The sequence below is a fragment of the Psammomys obesus genome, unplaced genomic scaffold (assembly GCF_907164565.1).
Source record: "Psammomys obesus unplaced genomic scaffold, mPsaObe1.curated_primary_1811, whole genome shotgun sequence".
NCBI classification, from domain to species: domain Eukaryota; kingdom Metazoa; phylum Chordata; class Mammalia; order Rodentia; family Muridae; genus Psammomys; species Psammomys obesus.
The window spans coordinates 1,440,389-1,464,339 of NW_026596073.1; the positions used below are offsets into that span (position 1 = coordinate 1,440,389).

Below are 23,951 nucleotides of genomic sequence, written 5' to 3' on the forward strand. Positions count from 1 at the left end.
TAAATAAATAAATAAATAAATAAATAAATAAATAAATAAATAAATAACAGATAAAAATAGATAGACAGATAGATAGATGGACATATATACATTATATATATATATTTTTTTTAAATTACATTCTATCCTCAAAAGTATATTGATCAAACATCAGATGTCTGTTTCCACAGCTATGGCCAGGCATTGTTCTGTGAGCTCCAGAGGTAACATGAACAGATACCTTCTCTTCATGAAATATGTTATGATAGGAGGGGATAGTTAAGCAAGAAGATGTTATGTTATGTTATATGTTATGATAGGAGGGGATAAGCAAGCAAGAAGATAAGTCAACATCCTTGTGGATGTTGAAAACTTAAAACAAGTCTGTTTGAATGGAGACTAGCTAGATGGTTACTTTAGATATGGTTTTCAGTGAAGACACCTCTAAGGAGATAACATCTGAGATGAAACTGAATGCCAAGGAGCAGCCCCCAAGCAGATAAGAGGAAATTATCATTGTGCTAGTGTTTGAGCTACTTGATATCTGTGAAACAGAAAGAGGATCTAGATAGCTGGGAACAATGACGACATCTGTGGACTGTGAGATCAAAAAGGACTTATTACAAAGAGACTAGCAAACCCCTAGGAGAAATTAAGAGTTTATTGCAATGAGAGACAATGGAGATTTTTAAAGCAAAAATGGTGCATGATTTGAATTATGTGCCATAAAGATAATTTGGCTTCCTGTTTTGGAGAACCTTGTCCTCCTATTGGGTTGCCTCATCAGCCTTAATATGAGGGGAGGTGCCTAATCTTATTGCAGCTTGATATGCCATGTTTGGTTGATATCCCGGGGAGGCCAATCCTTCTCTGAAGGGAAAAGGACAAGTAGGGCATGGGGAGAGAGGAAGTCGAGGGAGGGAGGGCAAACTGTGGTCAGAACGTAATATATGAAAGAAAAAAATTAATTAAAAGATACAGTTTGGCTTCTGTGACAATAGAAAATTACAGGGTTATAATGGAAAGAGAGGCAAGTTGGAAAATTAAGACTGATCCAGGCAAAAGATGGAATGGCTTAAAATAAAATGATGTGATAGGGGTAGACACCATAAATAGAGACAAACACAGAAAAGGCTTTAGCCTTCTCAGTTAACTATCTTGTACTCTCAAAATCCTATCAAAAAGTCCTTTTGGGTCTCATCTGGAATGGCTGCATTGTCTTCCTCTGTGGCCTGGTAAGGCTGCTCTCCCTCATGGGGAGGTGATCAAAGAGCCAGCCACTGGGTTCATGTCAGAGACAGTCCCTGTTCCCATTACTAGAGAACCCACTTGGACACTGAGCTGCCATGTGCTACATCTGTGCAGGGGTCCATGATTGGTCCTTGGTTGGAGTATCAGTCTCAGAAAACACCCCTGTGTCCAGATTTTTTTGGTTCTGTTGTTCTCCTTTTAGAGCTCCTGATAGACTAGGATCAGATGGAAGGAGAGGAGGACCTCCCCTATCAGTAGACTGGCAGAGGGGTATGGGTGGAGAAGAGGCATGGATGGTGGGATTAGGAGGGGAAGAGAGAGGTTGCTACAGGTTGGATACAAAGTGAATAAACTGTAATTAATAAAAATAAAATATCTAAAAAGTTCTTTTAGTAATAGAGGAAATCTATGATTCTCTAATCAATAACTAACATGGTTTCTGCTAGTACTATCATTTCTTTTATCCTTGGTAATACAGGCTCAAACCTATTCTCCTGGATGATTTATGACACTAGCCCTGAGTAAAATGTCCAGGTGTGTTTGAAAGCAACATGTTGACTCTGATCTTACTGAAAGCTGCCATGTTTTGCTCCTTTAATTATCTTTGAAAATACACAATTTGACCATGCATAGCCATTTCAATTTCTATCCCCTGTTTAGTCTTCATTAAGTCACCTCAGGATTTTTTTCCATGGTTTATTTGAAAGACTTACATATTTAACCAGGAAAAAAATAGCAGCAGTCTTTTGTTGTTTACACAAGACATGGTAGAGTTCTGTTTGCTTGAACATGAACTCTGTAGCCATGTCCGTCAAGAGAGCTATCATACCACCCTTGAGATTAAATGGTAGTGACCACTTCAAGAACAACCAAAACATACCCAAGTCATGTCACCCATAGATTTTATGGTGAATTCAGTCAAGAAGACCCACATTAGCTCTTGCTTAATTTTTAATTAACTTGATCTTTAGGGGTAAAAAAGGATTTATAACACTTATTAATTTATACTAGTTGTTTTTAAGAATGCCAAGCTTTTAAATCTACTTAGCTAGAAACAGATCTTGAATTTTTTTGTTACCATTCAAAGACCAGAGAATCAGAATACCTGTCAAAAACCTGTCTCACTGCTTATCAAATGAAATATAACTTAATATTTTCAAAACCAGAAGTAATATATATTATCTGAGGAGGTAAAAATTGTGAAGTCACTATGAATGGGAAGTGGATTAAAAAAAAAAACCTGATTTAATATAGGCTGTACAGGGGGGATTGTCTTCCATACCTACTTGAATTTTAAATTCTGCAAAACTAAAAATTGTCTTTCACCTTCACTTCTGTGTTTAAGTGAGAAGACTAGATTCCATTTCCAAAAATGTAAAAGTATGAATACACTAGTTACATTAAAGAAATCCAAACAGAAAATATGATTAAAGGGTTTTTCTCTTCTGAGAAAGTGCTACATTTGTTCAGCTTACGTGGATATTTTTTTTTTTAAGTTTTAAAGCATGTCTTCATGTACACATTTGGATTTTCTCTCTGATTTTCAAAGAATAAAAAAGAAGAGGAACAGTAATGCTTTTTTAGAAACACTTATTCCAAGAAACATCCCAAGCCCAATGCCTGTTCCTTTCCTTTGTTGAGCAAGCATGAGATGAAGAATTCATCAGCCATGAAAGCACCACAAATCACCACAGATAAACACAGTAGCTGGAACTTGTCAGCTGCCTCGCTGACCTTTCCTCCTGACCTTCGGACCTCTATTTCTTTTGCTTTGTCATTTCTGAACTCTTTCTCTACCTCATGTTAATACCAAGGAAATGCTGCTGAAACCACTGACCCAGCCACTGTGAGCTGCAGATCCCATAGGATGACCTGAGTGGAATAAATAAAAGGAATCCAGAAAGCATCAAGCACAAAAGTGGGACAGAAGTCATGAGAATGCTAATGCTTGTGACACAATTAATACAAGCAAGAACCAAGAACGTCTCAGTGATTCAAACATGTTAAACAACTTCACAATAACCCTGTAAGGGCTGCAGACATTTTACTTGTATTCTATGTTACACAGAGGGACATAAAACGCTTTTTAAAAAAAAAAAAAATATATATATATATATATATATATATATATATGAGCAACATTTTACAGTGGGCCAATGATGCGGCGGAATTTAGACTGAAAAAATATGGGCTTCCTATTTCTTAGCACACTGAAATGCTGTGTCATTGCTCTTCACACTGAACAGTTGCTGATTCTACCTCATATTCATGAACTTCCCGGAGACTCAATTTCACGCTGCTTAGAGTTAGGCATGCCCAAACCACCCTCCCCAATCTCCTCCAAAGCAGAACACCATCTCAAAAGAACTTCTTCCTTACACTGGTGCTAGTTTTCCATTTTTGTCACAAACATTTACTATAAATTTAGGGCTTGTAAGTAACACATTTTTTTATATCTTACAGTTCTGTAGGATTCGATACAATGGTCAGAAAAATTCCAAGGACGTTTTTGACAAAAACATGAACAATAATCCTAAACTTTTCAAGCCACTGCACCCTTGAATAGCTAAAACAAAATCTGGAGTAAAAGAAAAAAAATAACTATATTGATCACATTTCCTGCATTCAAAATGTACTGCAGAATCATAGTAAACCAAATAGCATGGTGCTGGAGGAGGCTTCATACTGTTTTCCATGACTGTCATCAATCACAAATAATGCACCAACCAAGACCGGTCTCCCTTTCCTCTGCACTGTTTTAACACTTGCTGTCTTTTTTCACATTTTAAGTAGCCATTCTAGAAGTCAAGAGATCTCAATTTGGTTTAAAATGTTATTTTTCTAGTTGTTCATGATGAGTTCATTTATTTATAAATTTATCTATTAATTTTTCACGTGTCTCTTGGCCTTTCGTATTCTTTTGGAAGTAATCATCTAAGTGCTTTGGCTGCTTTTTGACCTTTTTTGTTTTGCTGCCGAATCACCTGATTTCTTTAACAGATTTTTTATATTAGCCCTTCATCAGATGCACTATTTGCAAGTATTTTCTCCCGTTGTCTCTTCACTTTATTGTTTCTTTTGTGGTGAAGAAGCTTTTCTGTTTCATACAATTCCATTTGCCAATTTTTATTTTTTCATAATATATATATATATATATATATATATATATATATATATATATATGCACACATATGTACAATCCAGGTTCTAAGTATGAAGGAAAACAGGCTGTGTGTGTCTTCCTGTGCCTGGCTTACTTGTCTTACTCTGATGACCTTCATTTCCTTCTATTTTGACATCAACTGACTATCAAACCATTGTTTCACCTCCAAACCAAGTTACCCACTAATACGTATTCCAGCATATCTACAGATTTGACAAGATAAAAGGTACGCCTCCAAAGGCAGGGATGGGAAGAATAACTCTGAGGACCAGAATGTCCCCTCCTAGAGTTGACAAAGAAATCTGTTCAACAAAATTCATATGGAAATATAAACCAAGTTTTTTTGTGTAAAAAAGCAAGATGGCTCAGTGGGTAAAAGCACTTGCCACAAAATCCTGTTCATTTTCAATCTAAAACTTTAACAACTGAGATACTTTAGCCAGATTTAAGCAGGGAAACAGAAGTGTGATTCTGATAATCCACAAAGAGATGGAAGTAAACCAAGTCAACAAAGTTGACCTCTAACACACACACACACACACACACACACACACACACACACAAAGTAAATCCACTTAAAATGAATCACTAATCTTCTGCACTTTAGATCATGTGATATATGTAAATAATATACTTTCTCCCAGGAGTTACCCTGACCCTTACTCCCTTACCCCTTACTTGTTTGCCTGCTACCCTCTCAGCTACTCATATATTTCTTAGTCCCATTCCTCCTTTGGAATATACAAAAAGACTCTTTAAGAGTCTGCCGATATAAACTGCGTTCAGCCCCCCATTCCTTTAGGATGTGTGATTATGTGGTAATTTGGCTACTTAAAAAAATCATCTCTAGCTCTGTCACTTTAGAAAGCCATCCTTCTAAGACTCACTAAAGCGATCCCTGGTGGACATTAATTAAGATTTCAGTCACGCTAATACTGATGCTGACTGGTTAAAATGTTAATGGCGCCCATGCTTTCCAAAATGCAGGTAGGCAACTGCAGAAGAAGCCCAGTAGCCTCTTGCCTGTCTGTTGTTTATTTTGTAGCTCTGGTTGCTGGCATGCCACCAAAAGATTTTCAGCCGGAGGATCAGTGCAAACATGTTTTCTAAAACCTGTTTTGTATATTTTGGGGGGAATTAATTGGCATGAAAATAGCAGCATCTTTACAAAGATTGGGAAAAATGAGTCTGTACTAATAGAAGAGCGACAGTTCTGAAGGAGACGTTTGGGAAAACAACATCTCCAGATCCCATCCAATGAGGGATGTTCCATGTGGTGTCAAACTGACTTTGGGGAACGGCCTTGATTTTTGCTTCAGAAAAGGAATACCGGTACTACCACTGAGTCAGTGACAGGTTCTGCAGGCTCGGAAAGGTATTAGTAAGTGCTATTTGTAATTTTTTGCCTTCATGGAGTGGATTAGAATCACCTAGAAATAATAGGAAGAAATGTTAAGTATTTGAACTTTTTCCAAACTGAAATTCTTTATTTCATTTTATGGAAATCCTGTGGGGTTTTTTTTTTCTGTCTTATTCATTAATTACTTCATACCATTTTTTTTTCATGTGTGGAAGAGTGAGCATGAATAAGGATGCCTCAAATGATCTGATCCCAGGCATTCTCACTCTAAGTTTGAATGAGAATGGCTCCCTGTCTTAGTTAGGCTTATAACTGCTGTGATGAAACTTCATGACCAAAAGCAACTTGGAGAGGAAAGGATTCATTGAGTTCTATGTCCTGAATCATAGTCCTTTGAGGTAAGCCAAAACAGGAACTCAAGCAAGGCAGAAACCTGGAGGCAGGGGCTGATGCACAGGCCATGGAGGGGTGCTGTTTACTGGCTTGCTCCCATGGTTAGCTCAGCCTGCTTTCTCACAGCATCTGGAGCCACAGCCCAAGGGTGGTAACACCCATAATAGAATGGACCCTCTCCCACCAATAACTCAAACCTCCAACAGCCTAGCCTACAGTCTCAACTTCTGATGAATTTTCTCAGTTGAGGTTCCCTCCTCGCAAATGACTGTAGCCTGTGTAAAAATTGGTGTCAAATTACATACCCTCATAGGCTCATACATTTGAATGTATGGTTACCAGTGGTAGATGTATTTGTGGAAGGATCGGGAGGTGTGCCCTTGTTGGAGGAGGTATTTCATAGAAGATGAGGAGGGCTTTGAGGTTTCAAAAACCTACCACCAGGCCCAGCCCACCTCCCTCCCTTCCTCTTTCCTCCCCCTCCCTCCCTGCCTCCTGCCTGTAAGATGTAAACTCTCAGCTACTGCTCCAGTTTCATACATATCTGCCTGCTCCAATACTCTCCCCAAAGATGGTCATGGACTCCCCCCCTCTGAAATTATAAACATGCCCCCAAACCAAATGCCTTCTTTCATGAGGTGCCTTAGTCATGGTGTCTCTTCTCAGCAATAGAACAATAACGAAGACGGTCATACTGTACATGCTCTTGATATTTTTACTCATTTAGTTTAAAAATAAATACTAATCACTTATTTCTCTCCACTGTCTTCCTCCACCTCCTCCCTAACCCACCTCATTTTAGGCCCTTGAAGGATTACTACCAAGGTCAATCATGCAACAGTCACAACTTTGGAACCGTGCTCCAGAATCCCAGCACATAGAAGAAGGGAACACGAGTAATTATACCAGTCACAACGCTGTGAACACGCGGTGTATCCATTATTTACCAAGGCAATTCAACATCTTCCTCCTCCGGGCACCAGCCCCTCCCCACCGTTCATTGCTTTTTTACTCACTAGATGTTCCATTCATGGCACTGGAAACTCTTGGTGTGTTGAGGGAGAGAACTTTTTCCAGTCTGCAGACTGAAACTGTGTAAGAATAAAGTCTGTGACTTTTGAACAAATCACCAGGGCTTAGGATTAAGTGAATCTTTGGTATAAGGCTCTTCCAGAGATTATCAAACCCTTCATTAGGCTATAGTTCAAACTGCATCAGTTCAAGGTTGTGGCCACTTCAAAGGAACCTACCCATTGCCCCTGCCCTCACCCTTCCACGGTCTATATTGCTGAGCTGTCTGAATTGGAATTTGATTTAACTGCAAATTCAACCATCGTTCTCTTGAAAACGCCAGGTTCTTTCCTCCATAATCACTTCAGAACTTGGAAACAGCTGGCTTTTTTTTTTTTTAATTTTCCATTTCTATCAATTTCTGAACACATTAGCCAGACTTTTTATTTTAGGATATTTTAGCTGAACTTTTACTTTATTAGAAGAGTGGGTTGGAACTCAATGCTTTCCTTTCTAATTTTTATTAATTTCAAAAGAATATAATGTATATTTATTCCATAATCTACATAGACTGGAGTGCATATGTTATAACTTGGTTCTTTGTTTGCCAAGGGTCAGCACTCTGGTAAGAAGTTATTTCTTATTTCCACTTTATGAACTCATCGTCACTTGATATATTTACATCTTGATGTTTATTTCTATTGATGAACTTTGGAGAAGTCTAAAGCTATCCTGCACACATTGATGTGCTTTCACAGAAATCTATTTGATATTTTAAATCTTGAAGATTTATAAAACTGAATTATAATATGTGCACATAGATATACATCCAAGGGGATAGACTTCACATAAAGTTTAGACCAGTCAACCTAAATTCAAACTTTATCTTTTTGACACTCTAAGATTAAAAGTACTGGCCCTTTTACATTGAGGAATGTGGAACCCAGTGATGTCAGTATTAGGAATGACAGACACTACTTTCTCCAAGGGGAAATCTGTTTCATTTTTGCATATTCCTATTTGTAAATAAGCAATCAGATTTTTCAACTTTCACAAAGATTTATTGGCGCCTCCTGTACACAGTATTTTTTTAATTTAGGGTAAATCGAGGCACCTGATCTGGTTTTCCATAATATAATGGGTAGGAAGCTCTAACTATCTAGGCAGTTAAACACCTTAAGCACAAAAGTGTATACACACACACACACACACACACACACACACACACAATAACTGCTAGTTAAAGGAAGCAGACGCACCACTGAAACAGAGTCAGATATTTTAATATGTCCATTTTTTTTTCAAAAGCAGAAAATGGTTTACAAAAATACAATGAATTTGTTATTTCAGATGTCCTCCAGCAAAGAAATTTGTGAAGCTCAGCTTACAGGCCATTTTCTTGAAACTAAACAACACCAATTAGATTTGCCCAGCATGTTTTATTTCACACCATTGGGTGGTACTATTGTCAATAGTAATTTCTTACTGCTCCAGGTAGTGCATCACCCAACAGGTGACAAACAGACAGAACCCAAGAGCTACTCCAATTTATTTCAACACTATGCTGTTGTGGTAACAGGTTCCCGTCCTCGAAAACGTATCGTTTTTACTAGAGATTGGGGGAGGGGTCAGGTAGGACCCAGAATGTTATATAAAATAGGTCAATAAAAGGGACAAGCATGACAAAAAGAAATAAGTGGAGACTATATGAGCATTATTCAGTTTGAAAGATAATTCTCATTTTTATAAAAAAATGTAATAAGCATATATTTTAGTTATCATTTAACAAAATATTAAAGCTATTCAGGAGATGCTGCAAGACTCTCATAAAAGGAAATCATCTTACCCTTAGAATGAGAAAATGGACATTTCAACAATTTTCAGAACATTGTATAAATTTGGAGTTTAAGATGAATGTTTTCACTTAGCTGTTATGTGTTTAGTTAATATCAAAATTAACATCTGGTTTCACATCAGTACAAGTATTGTCAGAAGCAACTAGGAAATAAGCAGATACTTCACACTGGTGTTTTCTAGAAGTCTTTGTATTTTATGCTTCATTTGTACAGCATGTAGTGCTGATAAATGTACACCAGGTTGTTTGTCGAAATGAAGCAATCCATCATTCGTACGGAAGCCAAGGACAGGTTAGATGTCTTCGTGGTCTTACATATAAATGGCTGGTTCTCCTTAGTGAAGTTTGGCTTGCTGAAATGTAAGCATTTCCCTAAAACTGTAATCAAAAGTGACACCCCTAAAGATGTACAGAAGCCCCTGGTGTGGCTCTGAAGTTTCGCTGAAGCACGATGGAAAAGGAAGAACAAATTTCCTACAACCTTCTCTATTCCCTGGAATCACATATACAGCCGGAGACATGTCTAATGTCACACATTAAAAGGTATAGGCTGATCTTCCATGCAGTTCGATATGAACATAATGAATGGGGTGATGATAGTTAGGGAGACATGGTTGTGACTTCTCAACAGGGACCTGATGGAGTGAATGTCAGTTCTTTCCCTTGGTCAAGGTGGTAGACACTGGAACAAACTTTTGCTGCACCTTTTTTTTTTTTTTTTTCCTGATATGATTTCTAAAAGCAAGCACAAAAGGCAAAAGAATTTCTGAACCTTTTCACTGGAGCATTTACATTTTTTTTATTCTGTTGCCATTTGCAACAGAACATCTGCAGGGAGATAATGAGCCTAAATTACAATCGACTCTGGAAGAATAACAGACTTCTGTGTTCCTCAATCATGTCATCAATAGGGAAGTCTCTAGCAATGAGAGCCACCACTATCTTTTAAGACAATGCTACAATCTAAATGAAAAAAAAAAAAAAAAAAAAAAACAACCTCTATCATTCAGGGGCTTGTTAAGAACCGGAGTTTGTGTCTAAAGACAAATTACACCTGTTTACAAATGCAGTTCCCAAATGTGACATCAAGCTGATCTTATTTCCTTTTACACAGATATACATTCAGGACTCCAAATGTGATATATCACTTTCAACATCTCTTACTCTCTGTGAATGTGTGAGTGCCTGGATTTCTCACCTTTTAGCTGGGCTTTGTTTAAGCACTCACAGGCTATATGTAAGAGTGGCTTCAGAGAAGATAATGACAAAGATTCAGATCATTCTGTGAGGATTTGGGGAGTCAGACCTTCCACACCATCCTATCCTTCTTTAGACCTCAAACTCCATAAGACCAAGTAATTTGACTATGGACCCACAGATGGGCTGGCACACTATAGAAACTCAATGAGTATTTGTTAAATGAATGAATTATAGAAGAGGAAGATAAATGAATTAATTTTTACTTCTGTCTAACATACTCTATTAGTTGGCAGGAAAATGTTGCATGCCATAGCCAGAGGCAGACTTTCTTCTAAGATACAACCTGGAATCCAATTAAATTAAACATCTCAAAGGTTCAAGGACCTTTAAGTCAGGAGCAGTGCTTGAGAATTCAGACTTACATATATATAATGAGTAAAATAAATCTCTCTAGTTCTTTACAAAGGCCCTTGGACAATCTGGCATGGGTCCTTCATATATATATGGAACCTCATTTCTAAAGTTTACACAGCCTATGCTTTAGTTTATTATAAAAGAAGTTCTATCATCAAGCATATTAGATTTCCCTGTGTTATTTCTATTTTTCAAAGGAATTCGTGGTCATTGAAAGCACCATTTCTAAACTTTGTTTTCAAATACCACTTTCTTTCATCTTTGATTCCTAGAATAGACCTGAGCTAGAAATTATTCATGTGCCATCCGCCCCCCCAAACCTTTCCATGTATGTATGTATTTAACAAATATTTCTGTGTTTCTGGTGCATGCTAGAATCTAGCAATGTGATGTGACACAAGTCAAATGTAATTCCACCCTAAGGCTTGCTCTGATGAATTCCTTAGTGCTTGTTCTGGCCGAACTAGTTTATCATCCACTGCATCCTCTTCACATATGCTAGAACAGCAAACCATCAACCTATGGGAACCAGGAAATGCTTTCTGAATACGTAGATTTATGTCAGCTTGCTTTTCTGAACATACCACTCAAATTTGCTTATCCATTAAGCGGAGTTACAACCCAGTGAGGCAGGCAGTTTTAACAGTTTTAACATTTTGTCGGTCCCTACCAGGTATCAGCTTCTGTGCTCAATGCTTGCATAAACTTCTCCCCACAAAGCTCTCGTCACTAGGCTCCATTTACACACAAGAAACCTGAAGCACAGATGCATGACTCTTCCATGGTCCCCAATTGCCTGTTGGAGTTGGGGTTAGAACCCACGAAGTCTGACACAATGGTTCAAATGCTAACCATTATCTTTCGGCTTTGGGGACACTGTTACAGTAAAATGAATGAGGCATTGTATAGAGAATTGTTTTTATTTTAAGTATTAACTAAAAAATATTAGTAAATTATAACTCATCATAGTCAGCAAATCACATCAGAAACAAAAAGCAGGGTGAGAACTGAACCTTACATCATGCCATACTCTCATGAACAATATATCAGCCAGGGACATGCATACATGTTGAGATCCAGAAAATTCCTATTTGTGAAAATGTTTTGAAGACTTCAGAATTATTTATTGTCAGCCACTGTGTCTATTTGGTGCTACAAAAACCGAAAGAACAAAACCCCCCTGCTTTAAGGGCTTATAAATACACAGTGTGGAGAAGAACCAAGGATATTTCATATTCGTAGGGAAGGATTGGCCGACTGTACCGTTTTTTTTTTTTTTTTTTTTTTTCACCATTGCATGTACATTACCGTCTTTCCAATTGTTTCATTGTTTTTATGAAAGAGCTGCAAAATTGTGCAGTGGTTCAACCTGACCAAAGTAGTATTATGCTGCTGGGAAGTAAATGTATTAGACACCAGACTGGAAGTACTGTTTTTATTAACGTCACAGGGGGGTGGGGGGTTCACCAAATACTGCACTGTGTGTGTTTGGATGTGAAGTCTCATATGTTTTTCTACTCCTAACACAGTGAAAACTTTCTGTTGAGGGATGAAGTTCTGTAAAGGAAGGGAGAATGCACTTTTCTTTCCCCTTTCGCATGTCACATAAAATCTTCTGGAACTGGATTTTGGAGAGGGATGTTGAAGCTATTCTGCAAGTGAATACCAATTTGGTTTCTGAAATCTCATCATTTGCTTTTGAATGTTATCTGCCACACGTTTCTAAGTTTTATTATAAAGAAGTTATCCCAAGTTTCAGAATCCTTCAAAGGTGGCTACCCCTTACAAAAAAATAATTAACTTACATAAAAAACCCTTTGAGATTATTAAGATTCTCTAAACATGAACATTAATATGATATCAAAAAAGGGGGCATTACATGGTTCTCTTATCCACAAGTGTAAAAACATCATAGAACACGCAATGTGATGAGAATGAAATTTGGTATATGCATTATGGTATAGAAGCTTAGAGTCCTATAACTGAGAAATGTCATAAAATTTTCTTCTACACAAGGTTAAATACTCTACCCCAATATCAGACTATGACTCAATTTTAAACTATTTCTTTGAAAACCGAGTGTATAGGCGCGCGCGTGTGTGTGTGTGTGTGTGTGTGTGTGTGTGTGTGTGTGTGTGTGTGCAGGCTTTTATTCTAAAATCACTTAGTTTTTTTTTTTTTTAATTTAATCCCAAACTTTATCTGAATTGAAAACTCAGCTCCAAATACTTTTAAAGAAGGCTTAAATACTGGATATTTTAATTGAAGTGTGTATGTGTGTAATCTAGAGAACATCAGGTATTTCTTTACCCATTGAGACAGGGTCTCTTAGTGAACTTAAAGATGGATTGGTAGTTGGCAAATTCCAACAGTCTTGTCTTCACAGTGCTCGCGTTCTAGACATATACAACCACACCTAGATTTTTTTTTTTTTTTAATGTATGCTTGGGATTTGAACTCAGGTCCTCTTGTTTATGAAGCACTCTACTCTCTGAGCCCCTACACAGATCTTTACCTTTTCTTCACTCAGCTCTCCTAACCTGAGGTTTATCTCAGAATGAGTGTGGAGGTTTGTGCAAATACTTTTCATGACACCATCTCCATCTCCCATTTTCTCCACACACATAGCGCCATGGGTGATAGTCTAAGGAGTAGAAGTGGGCTTCAAATGCCACTCATACCCTGCTCCAATTGTGAGGATAATACCTATCGTCATAACTGCCTTGGTTATATAGGTGAGTGAAAGTTCCTAATAAAAAGCAAAACATTTAGTGTAGAAAGGCTATTTTTCTATATTAAATAATGCAGGAAATTATTACAACAGCAGTTTTTTTTGTTGTTGTTGTTTGTTTGTCTTTGTTTGTTTTTTAGTTCCTCAATGACCGACACAAAGAGACTGTAAGTTATTTTTAAGCACCATATTGGGCAGGTTCGAAACTACCCTGACCGTAGTACCTTTAAAACCCACATAAAACAACCACTTGTGAATTTGATGACTCCTGGGGCAGCTTCTGCTCCATCAGTCTGTTCCGACTGCCACGTCTCAGCCCCACGTGATATGCTATCCTCCCAATACCCAAATGCCTGCACACACACACACACACACACACACACACACACACACACACACACCCTGTCTCCTGGGGAAAAGGACTTCCTCACTCCACTTCCCAGAGATTTTTTTTTTCTCCCTAACAGTTAGTCCTGCCTTCCACTTCCTGTCCTTCTGGACACCTGATTGGCCAACACCTCTTTAATGACAACGGCTAACATCCACACAAGAGATAGTGTCCCCAGGCGTTCCTTCATAGTCAGTCTTAACTTTTGTCCCACGCTATCAACACTGAGCTGTACCTGAGATTAAGTATGTATATTCTAGTATATTTTAGACAAGAGTCCCCTATGGGATGAAGCGGAAAGGGCATAGTAGCTAGCATGGTCTATTGGAGATGGCAAAGGTCAGTGGAAATTGTTGTCATGATTCTCTTGAAAGTAGGTAGCAGGTCTCCAAACCCTTCTCTCTTGCACACTTCAGCCACATGGTTAATAGATTTGTTTCCCCCTACATACCACAATGCTGCTTCACCCCTGGCCCAAAGCAACATGGCCTGTGGTCATGAACTGATACCTCCAAAATAGTGAGGAAACTTTCCTACTTGATGCATTGGTTTCTTTCTGGTATTTATTCATGGTGACAACAAAGCTGACTGACATATACACAGATTACTGCTCCACACTGGGCCGCACAAGGTATTATATTCATTTCCTTTGTTCAGGATGAAACGCTGCAATACCCTGACGAAAATGGACCCCAACCTATATATTATAATATAATATTTAATAAATTAGATTACAGAAAGGAAAAACCCATCACACAAGTATAGTTTAAAAGAATTTCATACTCATAGAAGCCTCCTATGACTATTTACTAACTGCACTGTATCATTACAAAAAAAGTGGGGGGGGGGCGGCTTGTACCAATGAGAGGCAGACTGGCTGCTATAGGGAAGGAGACAAATGACCAAGTGCTGTGCATGGATGTTTCTGATAGCACAGTCGTAGATCCAGTCCTTGCCCTTGTGGATCTAGGATCATGTATTTTCTCTTAGAAACTTTCTCTTAGAAACTGTCTCTTAGAAACTTTCTCTTAGAACCTAGGGAGAGAGTTGCACTTAAGACTTGTATTAATGGTTCTCTTCTTTCCCAGAAGCATCTCATTGCAGAGAACACAACGTGTGGTCAGCCCCTGCAGAAGACATAATAGTGTGAGCTTAGTCCACAATGTGTTTTGAGGGGATTCTCTCTTTCGACTGCAAGTAACCAAAACCGACAATTGAACACAATTTTTAAAAAGAGGGAACGAATCGACTCCAAAGCACACTATATCCAGGCCTTAATGATGATAAAATTCTTGCTACTTACCCTTCCTTCTCCCTTGGATCTACGTTTCTCTCCTCTTTCTGTTTTCTTTTCTACAGTCATTTTTCCCCATATAGGTCAATGCCCTCTAGCCTAGAAACAACAGGCCTATAACCTCATAGCTGTTAATCTAAGAGCAAAGCCGAGGACTGGAGAAATGGCCTCGGTGGCTGAGAAAGATCAGTTCTGAGCACTCGTGCCTTGGTTCTACTGCCTTGCTGAAGCAAATCACTAAAAGACTTGATGACTTACCAAGCCCAGGCAAGACTCTCAGAATCCATGCAGTCTGTATGTAGTATCTGTGCAAAAACCATGGCTCCAGTGTAAAGCAAGACAAGAACGGCCCAGGAAAACATGTAACTTAACTCAAAGGACATTGAGTTATGCTGATAACATTGGGTTACTGAGAAAACATTTTACCTGAAAAAATAGAAATACCTTCTTGGAACAGAAGCCACACATTTTTGCATACTAAATGGGACCTCCCACACATGAGAGAGGGATGGATTAGCACTGGGTAGATACTGGAAAAGAATCAGTATGACATACTTTGCCTTACAGCAAGGAAGGTTATCTATGTCAGTTGGTATCATCTGGGTTTAAGTGGCTGATCTCCGTGTTTCACAGCTCAGCAGCTAACTGACCAAGAAGGAAGCAATCACCTAAAAGCTCTTATATAATGCAGACATCGGGGTACACCACCTTGAGGAAGTGAGAGGAGATAGTGAATAAATGTAAAAATGTATCAAAAATAACAAGCTTGTTAGTATGTCTTCTCAACATAAAACTGATAATGTACTTCAAGAGGGCATACTACGTATCGAGTGCCTTATTCAGTATCAAGTGCCTTTCAAATATTTCACCTTCTTTTTATTCACTTTCCATCGATCATAGCTCCTCCTCATCTCCTGCCATGACTCTTCCTTCTTCCCCCATACCCCCTCCCTTACTCCTTAGAAAAGGAGAGCCCCTCACCCCCTCCATCAACCCATCCCAACATCCCAACACCAAGTTACATCAGGAATAACACGTCCTATTCCTATTCCATGGTGACCTAGGGAGGCAACTCCGCCAAGAAGAAGTGGTTAAAAAGAAGGCAACACAACCCTCACTTAGCAAGACAAACAGGATGGACATTGGAAGTAGGAGAAAACAAGAAACAGGACAGAAGCTTACCACAGAGGGCCTCTGAAAGACCCTACCTAGCAGCGTATCAAAGAAGATGCTGAGTCTCATAACCAAACCTTGGGAAGAGTACAGGGAATCATATGAAAGAAGGGGAATTAGACCTGGAGAGGACAGGAGCACCACAAGGACCAAATGTATCTGGACACAGGGGTCTTTTCTGAGAATGATTCTCCAACCAAGGACCATGCATGGATATAACCTAGAACCCCTGCTCAGATGTAGCCCATGGCAGCTTAGCATCCAAGTGGGTTTCCCTAGTAAGGGGAACAGGAACTGTCTCTGACATGAACTCAGTGGTATGCTCTTTGAACTCCCCCCCACTCCCACCCCTCCCCCGCCAAAGGAGGAGAAAACTTGCTAGGCCAGAGAGGAGGACATTGTAGCCAGTCCTGATGAGACCTGATAAACTAGGGTAAACGGAAGGGAAAGAGGACCTCCCCTATCAGTGGACTTAGAGAGGGGCAGGGAGGAGATGAGGGAGGGTGGGTGGGATTGGGAGGGAATGAGGGAGGGGCTACAGCTGGGATACAAAGTAAATAAACTGTAATTAATATAAAAAAATAAAAATTTATTTAAAAAATCCAAACAAAAACAGCAACAAGTTTACATTCCCACCAGCAATGGAGAAGGGTTCCCCTTTCTCCACATCCTCTCCAGCATGTATTGTCACTTGAGTTTTTGATCTTAGCCATTCTGATGGGTGTAAGGTGAAATCTCAGGATCATTTTGATTTGCATTTCTCTGCTGACTAAGGATGTTGAGCATTTTTTTAAGTGTTTCTCTGCCATTTGATATTCCTCTATTGAGAATTATCTGTTTAGCTCTGTATCCCATTTTTTAAAATTGGATTACTTGATTTGTTGCTTTTTAAGTTCTTTAGTTCTTTATATATTCTGGATATCAGCCCTCTGTCAGATATAGGGTTGGTGAAGATCCTTTCCCAGTCTGTAGGCTGTCATTTTGTTCTCATGACAGTGTCCTTTGCTTTATAGAAGATTTTCAGTTTCATGAGGTCCCATTTATTGATTGTTGATCTGGAAGGGACAGGAGCTCCACAAGGAGAGCAACAGAACTAAAAAATCTGGGTACAAGGATCTTTTCTGAGACTGACACTCCAACTAAGAAACATGCATGGAGATAACCTAGAACCCCTGAACAAATGTAGCCCATTGCAGCCCAGTCTCCAAGTGGGTTCCCTAGCAATGGAAACAGGTACTGTCTCTGACATGAACTTGGAGGCTGGCTCTTTTTTATCACCTCCACCTGAATGGAGAGCAGACTGACCAGGTCACAGAGGAAGCAATGCAGCCAGTCCTGATGGGACCTGATAGGGTAAGGTCAGGTGGAAGGGGAGGAGGACCTCCCCTATCACTGGACTTGGGGAGGGGCATGGGAGGAGATAAGGGAGGGAGGGTGGATTGGGAAGGGTTGAGGAAGGGGGCCACAGCTGGGATACAAAGTGAATGAGCTGTAATTAATTTAAAAAAATTTTAAAGCAGACAACAGAGTCCATATTAGAGACACCTCCTTCTCCTCTTTTCAGAGGACCCACATAAAGATGGAGCTACCCATTGGTGCTTTAGTCTCCACAAGGCCCCTGGCCCAGGTTAGTTGGCTCTGTTAGTCTTCTTTTTTTAATTAATGTAATTTAATTTTTTATATTAATTACAGTTTATTCACTTTGTATCTCAGCTGTAGCCTCCTTCCTAATTCCCTCAAAACCTTCCCTCCCTCCCTCATCTCCTCCCATGCCCCTCCCCAAGTCCACAGATTGGGGAGGTCCACCTCCCCTTCCATCTGATCCTAGCTTATCAGGTCTCATCAGGAGTGGCTGCATTGTTTTCCTCTGTGGCCTGGTCAGGCTGCTCCCTGCTCAGGTGGAGGTGGTCAAAGAGCCAGCCACTGAGTACATATCAGAGACAGTCCCTGTTCCCATTACTAGGGAACCCACTTGGAGACCGAGCTGCCATGGGCCACATTTGTTCAGGGGTTCTAGGTTGTCTCTATGCATGGTCCTTAGTTGGAGTATCAGTCTCAGAAAAGACCTCTGTACCCAGAATATTTTTACTTCTGTTACTCTCCTTGTGGAGCTCCTGCCCCTCCAAGTCTTTCCACCTCCCCCTTCTTTACATAAAATTCCCTGCACTCTGCCCAAAGTTTGGCTATGAGCTTCTTATGGAGCTCCTGTCCCCTCCAGGTCCTTCTATCCTTCTCACTATTCTTCCACATTTTCACAGCACAAAGAAGCCAGGAACAAGTCTCACTCAGTATCTGTGGCTCTTTCCACTGCTTCTCACTTCATCCCCTAATCAAAACCTCTCCCTCCCAGGGGCTGGGCATCCGTTACCTCGGCCATTTTTGCTAATTGCTCTTTTGATTTTTCTTTGCTGCTGACTAGCTGTGTTCCTGGACCTGTCTTGGTCCACTTTCCTCTCCTCTCTCTCCTCTCATAGTCTAGTTCACTCTACTGGACACCTTGAATTTGGGCCTTTCCAGATGCCTCTGGCCATACTCACCTTCATATCTAAAATAAACCTTCTCTTCAACCATACCTAGGAGCCTCATGTCTTCATTCATTCATCTGGTGCTGAAAACATGGGAGTAGCATATAGGAGCTCCCTTTTCCAGGGACTCTGAGAACCAAGCTGCTGATTTGACTCTCCTAAGGTATGTGTGGATTATTTGTTTCTGCTGGCTTCTGCTACCCACCAAATTTGACTCCAAGTTCTAGAGTTGTCTCTTCAGATGCTTCTCTCCACCTACTCTAACTATCCTCCTCTCCTCTCCTACCCAGGAAGCGGCCTCTTCCTTCCTCCTAGAGGCTCTTCTCACCTTCTGAGCACCCACCACATGATCATCTCACTATGCCCGTATCTTACTATGCACTCCGGGCCCTCCCCCAAGCACTTGGGCAACTCTCTGCTTACTAAGACACTCTAGTGCGACCCTCCCTTTTCCCAAAAGCTTTTCCCAGTCTACCTTTTCAGCTGCTCTCCCTTCTCCTCCTCTACTGGATAAGGCACCCCAGAGCCCCAGAGCTTTGTCTGTTAATTACTACAGAAGTCATAGCAGTGTGCCAGCATGGTCCTTTTGCCCTACTGAATCCCTATCACACGGAAAGACACCTCACCTGTGATTTGGGACATTTCTCTTGGGCAAGTTTCTCGAACTGCTTGAGGATGCCCTGGATTGAAATTCTTTTCACCTTGACACATAACGCTCCTATGCTCTCTCTGTTCTGAGCTCTTTTCTGGAGTATCTCAGCCTCCCAAGAGCTTCAGACCTGCAGCTTCTTTAAGCCCTGCTGGCCCTGAGATCCTTTCCTTGCCTCTCCCTCTGAGCTACTCGCCTCTAGCTCCCTTCAGCCTTCTTGGGCCTTATGTGACCCTTTCTCTTTTCCTCCCTGGACTCAGAGGTTTCATTAAAGCCTTGCTGTCTTACCGCAAATAGTTTGGCCTCAATACAGCTCAATGAATGGCCAAAAGTTGGCGCACTGAATTTTCAAGTTCTCCCAAATTGCCGCAACTTCTGCCACTGCACAAATGACCCCCAAATCTCTTATATTTAAACTGTCTCTGCTCTGCACATCCAGAAGTCTCTTATCTGTGATTATTCGATGTTGATGTTCTGTTAGCCTCAAGAAATCTTCTAAGACTATTATGTAAATACTCTTTATCTCGGGAATTGAAAATTCGTTGGGTGTGGTTAAAAAAATCTGTAAAATCTGTAACAAAAAGCCAGCTTAAAACTTGTAACAAAAACTTGATAGTTCTATCCAGGGGCTAGAGAGATGGCTGCTCTTCCAGATGGAAGTGGGTTCAATTTCCAGCACATGTCAGTTCACAACTGTTTGTAATTCTAGTTCCAGAGAGTTCCAGGTTCCAATACCATCATACAGATATACATGTAGGCAAAACACCAATGCGCATGAAATAGAAAAATAAATTATTTTAAAAAATCTATACATACATAATCTTAATTTGCTAGGGCATGTTATAGATGAGTCAACTCTACTTTAGGGTGTGTGTGTGTGTGTGTGTGTGTGTGTGTGTGTGTGTGTGTACTGCTTGCACCTGCTTGCATGTACAAATGCTCTTGTGTAACTTGGATTTAACTCTTGTTTAAAAAAAAATAGATCTACTAGGAAAATAGATGTTTATTAAGTATCAACCATGTGACTTATCCTCATCTTGACTGATGATGTCATTAGGATGAAAGCAAATGCAGCCAGCAACCATCTTTACAGAGTTTAAAGAGCACATGCCATGTGACTTTACCACCATACTGAGTAAGGTGACCACATGGTCTAAAGCAACTAAAGCAATAATCATAAAACTTCTTAGTCCTGCTGGGCCCTCTGGTTATCCAGGTATCACCTTTGTAGACTAAGGAGGCAACAGCAGGTTTCCAGAATATTTTGGATCACGAATTTCTATATAATGATAAATCCCTAAGGTTAAAAAGGCATAATCAAGTTAAGAAATATTGACTTAGCGATGTATGTCTGTTAGTGTCCAGGTGATTCTGCTGGCCTGCCCGCAGTGATCTAGCAACAGTCTTACATCATCATCTGACAGTGCCAGGTGAGAGCCAGATAAAAGGCTTCTTGCTACCCCTGCTCTCTCTGTGTGCTCTGTGTTCCAGCTTCTCTATCTATTCTCTCTATTCTGCTGTTTCTCTCTTTTCCTGTAGTCTCTCTCACTTCTCTCTCTCTCTCTCTCTCTGTTCTAGATGCCCCTTTTTCTCCCTCCCTGGCCCCTCTCTCTGCCCTCATGGTCACTTGCTGCCTTTACCCCTTCTCCAGGCCCTCACTTCTCTCCTTCCCTCAAACAAGACCTATTGCATGACATAATTCTTCAGGGGTAGACCTTGGAATGGGCCCGCAGTTGTATCCCTGCTATGCAACATTATATTTCACAACAATGCCCAACTATTTATGTCTTTGCTATGTTCAATACCAGTCTTCTAGAAAAGTTCAAATAAGTAACAACATATGCTTACTAAGTAATATAATTGATAAATAAGGTTTATAAATTCCTAAGATCTACTCAGGTTAACAGTAACTGACTTAAAAATAATATTCTGTAATGGTTCTCTAAGAAAAGGATCCAAATGCAAGGTTCCCATTCTCTCTATGAGCTGTATTTATTGTCTAGCAAACTTTCCAGTTTCTCTTTGGACTGCATTTTTGGTTTAAAATTTTATTTTGATTCTAATGGATATTCAATTAAATCTTCAACCCAAATATTTTAAGGCTCAAACTTAACAGGGATAAAGCTGTAAAATACTAATCTTATAGAAGCTACTAACTTGTTGTGAACTGTTAAAGATAAATAAGACATGCAAATTAATGCTGTCACCTTAAAAATAATCAAAAATTTTAATGCATTCAAAATTACAAGTGTAATTCATTTACAGGAGCAAGCTTTATTTAGCCTCTTGTATACATTTTCAAGGTTAAGTCTAAAGCTAGTATCTAAAAACAAGTAAATTTTGCTTAAAATCATGTATGCTTAAAAAATAATGTCCTCGAAAGGCTGTTCCTCCCTCGGGTGTGGGGGGAGATAAAGGAGTCAGTCCTTGAGTTCATGTCAGAAATAGTTCCTGTTCCCCTTACTAGGGAACCCACTTGGATACTGAACTACCATGGGATACATCCAAGCAGGGGTTCTAGGTTATATCCATACTTGGTCCTTGGTTGGAGATACAGTCTCATAGAGGACCCCTATGCCCTGATATATTTTGTTCTTATGGAGCTCCTGTCCTCACCCAGTCATACTAACTCCCCCTTTTATCATATGAATTCACTTGAAAAGGGACAGGGAGATGAGGGAGGGAGGGTGGGATTGGGAAGGAATGAGGGAGGGGGCTACAGCTGGGATATAAAGTAAATAACCTGTGACTAAAATTAAAAAAATAAAAAAATAATAATGTCCTCAAACTCTTCAGAGCTCTGCTGAATATGGCATTTAAAATGTTTAATGAAAAAAAGAATTTCCATGATAGACAGAAATGCAAGTTCTTAGAGGCAATCCTAAAGAAGATGGGACACAGATGACTGTACCTGAATTGTGGTAGCACTCACCACTGGGACTTTACCCATACTGTGGGCACTGTTGGGTTATTGGCCCTACTCTGCCTGACCACAGCAGGTCAGTTTTCCCAGGTTCCTTCAACAGGAAAATCTCTCAGCCTTTCTGGTAACCAAAGGTCTATGCTGTTCTGTGCAGCAGCTGAAGATGTAATGCTGTCCTGTGTGACAGCTGAAGACCTACCACCACTGCCCCTAATGACGCCATGGAGACCAGATTCTAGGGTAAGTCAAGGGTGAGTCTGTCAAGGGTAAGTCTCTGTCATTTAAGTGATACGTAGGCTGTTTAAATTATAAATTCTACTATAATTTGTCCTTTTCACCTCTCTGATCATCCTAACTTTACGTTAAGAGCAGCAAGCAAAACTGTCCCTTCTGCAGGACTTCAGCTGCCTCCTTAGTTCATTTCATATGTAAAAATCAGGCTTCACTTTTCTGGAGCTCCTAGTCTCCTGCTGAGAAAGGTATTCACAGACAGTTTACCTCTCTGGCAGACTCTGAAACAGATAAACTAACAAAGCAGGTTCCAATATATTTTTTATTATTCTTTAATTTCAAGGAACTTGGTTTGCAATGACTAATCACAAAAATCAACCACTGTGTCTTATGGTAAATCATTGGACAGAAAGAAAATGTTTGAGGCATATGTAAGTTATGAAGGTTTAAGAAAAGAAATGCAAGCTGTAAAGGCCTAAAGTGGGGGAGGGTTGTTTGAGACTTCTTTCCTTTTTTATGCCATTGTTATGCCAAGGCTTCTAAAGTTCAGAGTTTTTAAAATCAATCAATAGAGTTCTGATAAGGTATTAACCTAGCTCTGCTCCGGGATCTCTCTCGGTCCAATTACACCCTTCTTCTTCCTCATTCATTCTCCCCCGAACTCTTCACTTCCTCTCATGGCCTGGTTCAGTCTGAACCCTTCTGATGTCTCTGGTTATACTCTCCCTCATATCTGTAATAAACCTTCTGCTCAGCCATATCTTGAGCCATATCCTCACTTCTTTATTTATTTATTTATTTATTTACTTATTTATTTATTTATTTATTTATTTATCTATTTATCTATTTATTTATTTATTTATCTAGCTATCATCTATCTATCTATCTATCTATCTATCTATATTCTGGAGGTGTGTGTGTGTGTGTGTGTGTGAGAGAGAGAGAGAGAGAGCCTCTCACACTGTAGTGCAGGCAGGTTTGCAATTCACTATGTATCCCAGGTGGCTTAAAACTTTCAGCAATCTTTTGGCTTTCACTTTCCAAGTACTTGGATATAAACTGTGAGATACTAGCTATGAGAATTTAGCTTGAGGACCTCCTTCCTTCACATGGCTTGGGGATGGATTTGTCTTGTTATGCTTGATGGCACAGGCTGAAGTAGATGGGGACAATGCAGCCTCCTTACTAAGAGTCTAATTCTTTATTTAGATTATGAAAATAGGTGGTGTGCTTTGATTTTGGTTTTGGTTCTTAGCTGTAATTCTGGGCTAATGAAAAAAGAAAATTCCCTTCAGCATTTTATCATAATTGCCTCTCTAGATTGCATTTAGTTTAGGAGAAAAAAAAATGTTGAATCACTCTAGTAAATTGTCACTTTTAATGTATACAGTTGCAAACCCAAGCAGTGACT

General features: G+C 39.6%; 1 protein-coding gene across 4 annotated transcripts in view; it reads left to right on the forward strand.

Moving 5' to 3' along the window:
• Lin7a (lin-7 homolog A, crumbs cell polarity complex component) overlaps nt 1-23,341 on the forward strand; it is a 172,755-nt gene extending 149,414 nt beyond the window's left edge. For 2 of the 4 annotated variants that reach the window (XM_055625889.1, XM_055625888.1), the window contains exon 6: nt 6,949-12,039. The gene's annotated coding sequence lies outside the window, so the exon portion shown is untranslated. Of the gene's footprint in view, nt 1-6,948; nt 12,040-18,789; nt 18,901-20,744; nt 20,817-22,463 lie in introns of those variants that run through there. The other 2 variants (XR_008722280.1, XR_008722281.1) reach the window with 2 other exon arrangements.
• The last annotated feature ends 610 nt before the right edge of the window (nt 23,342-23,951 follow it).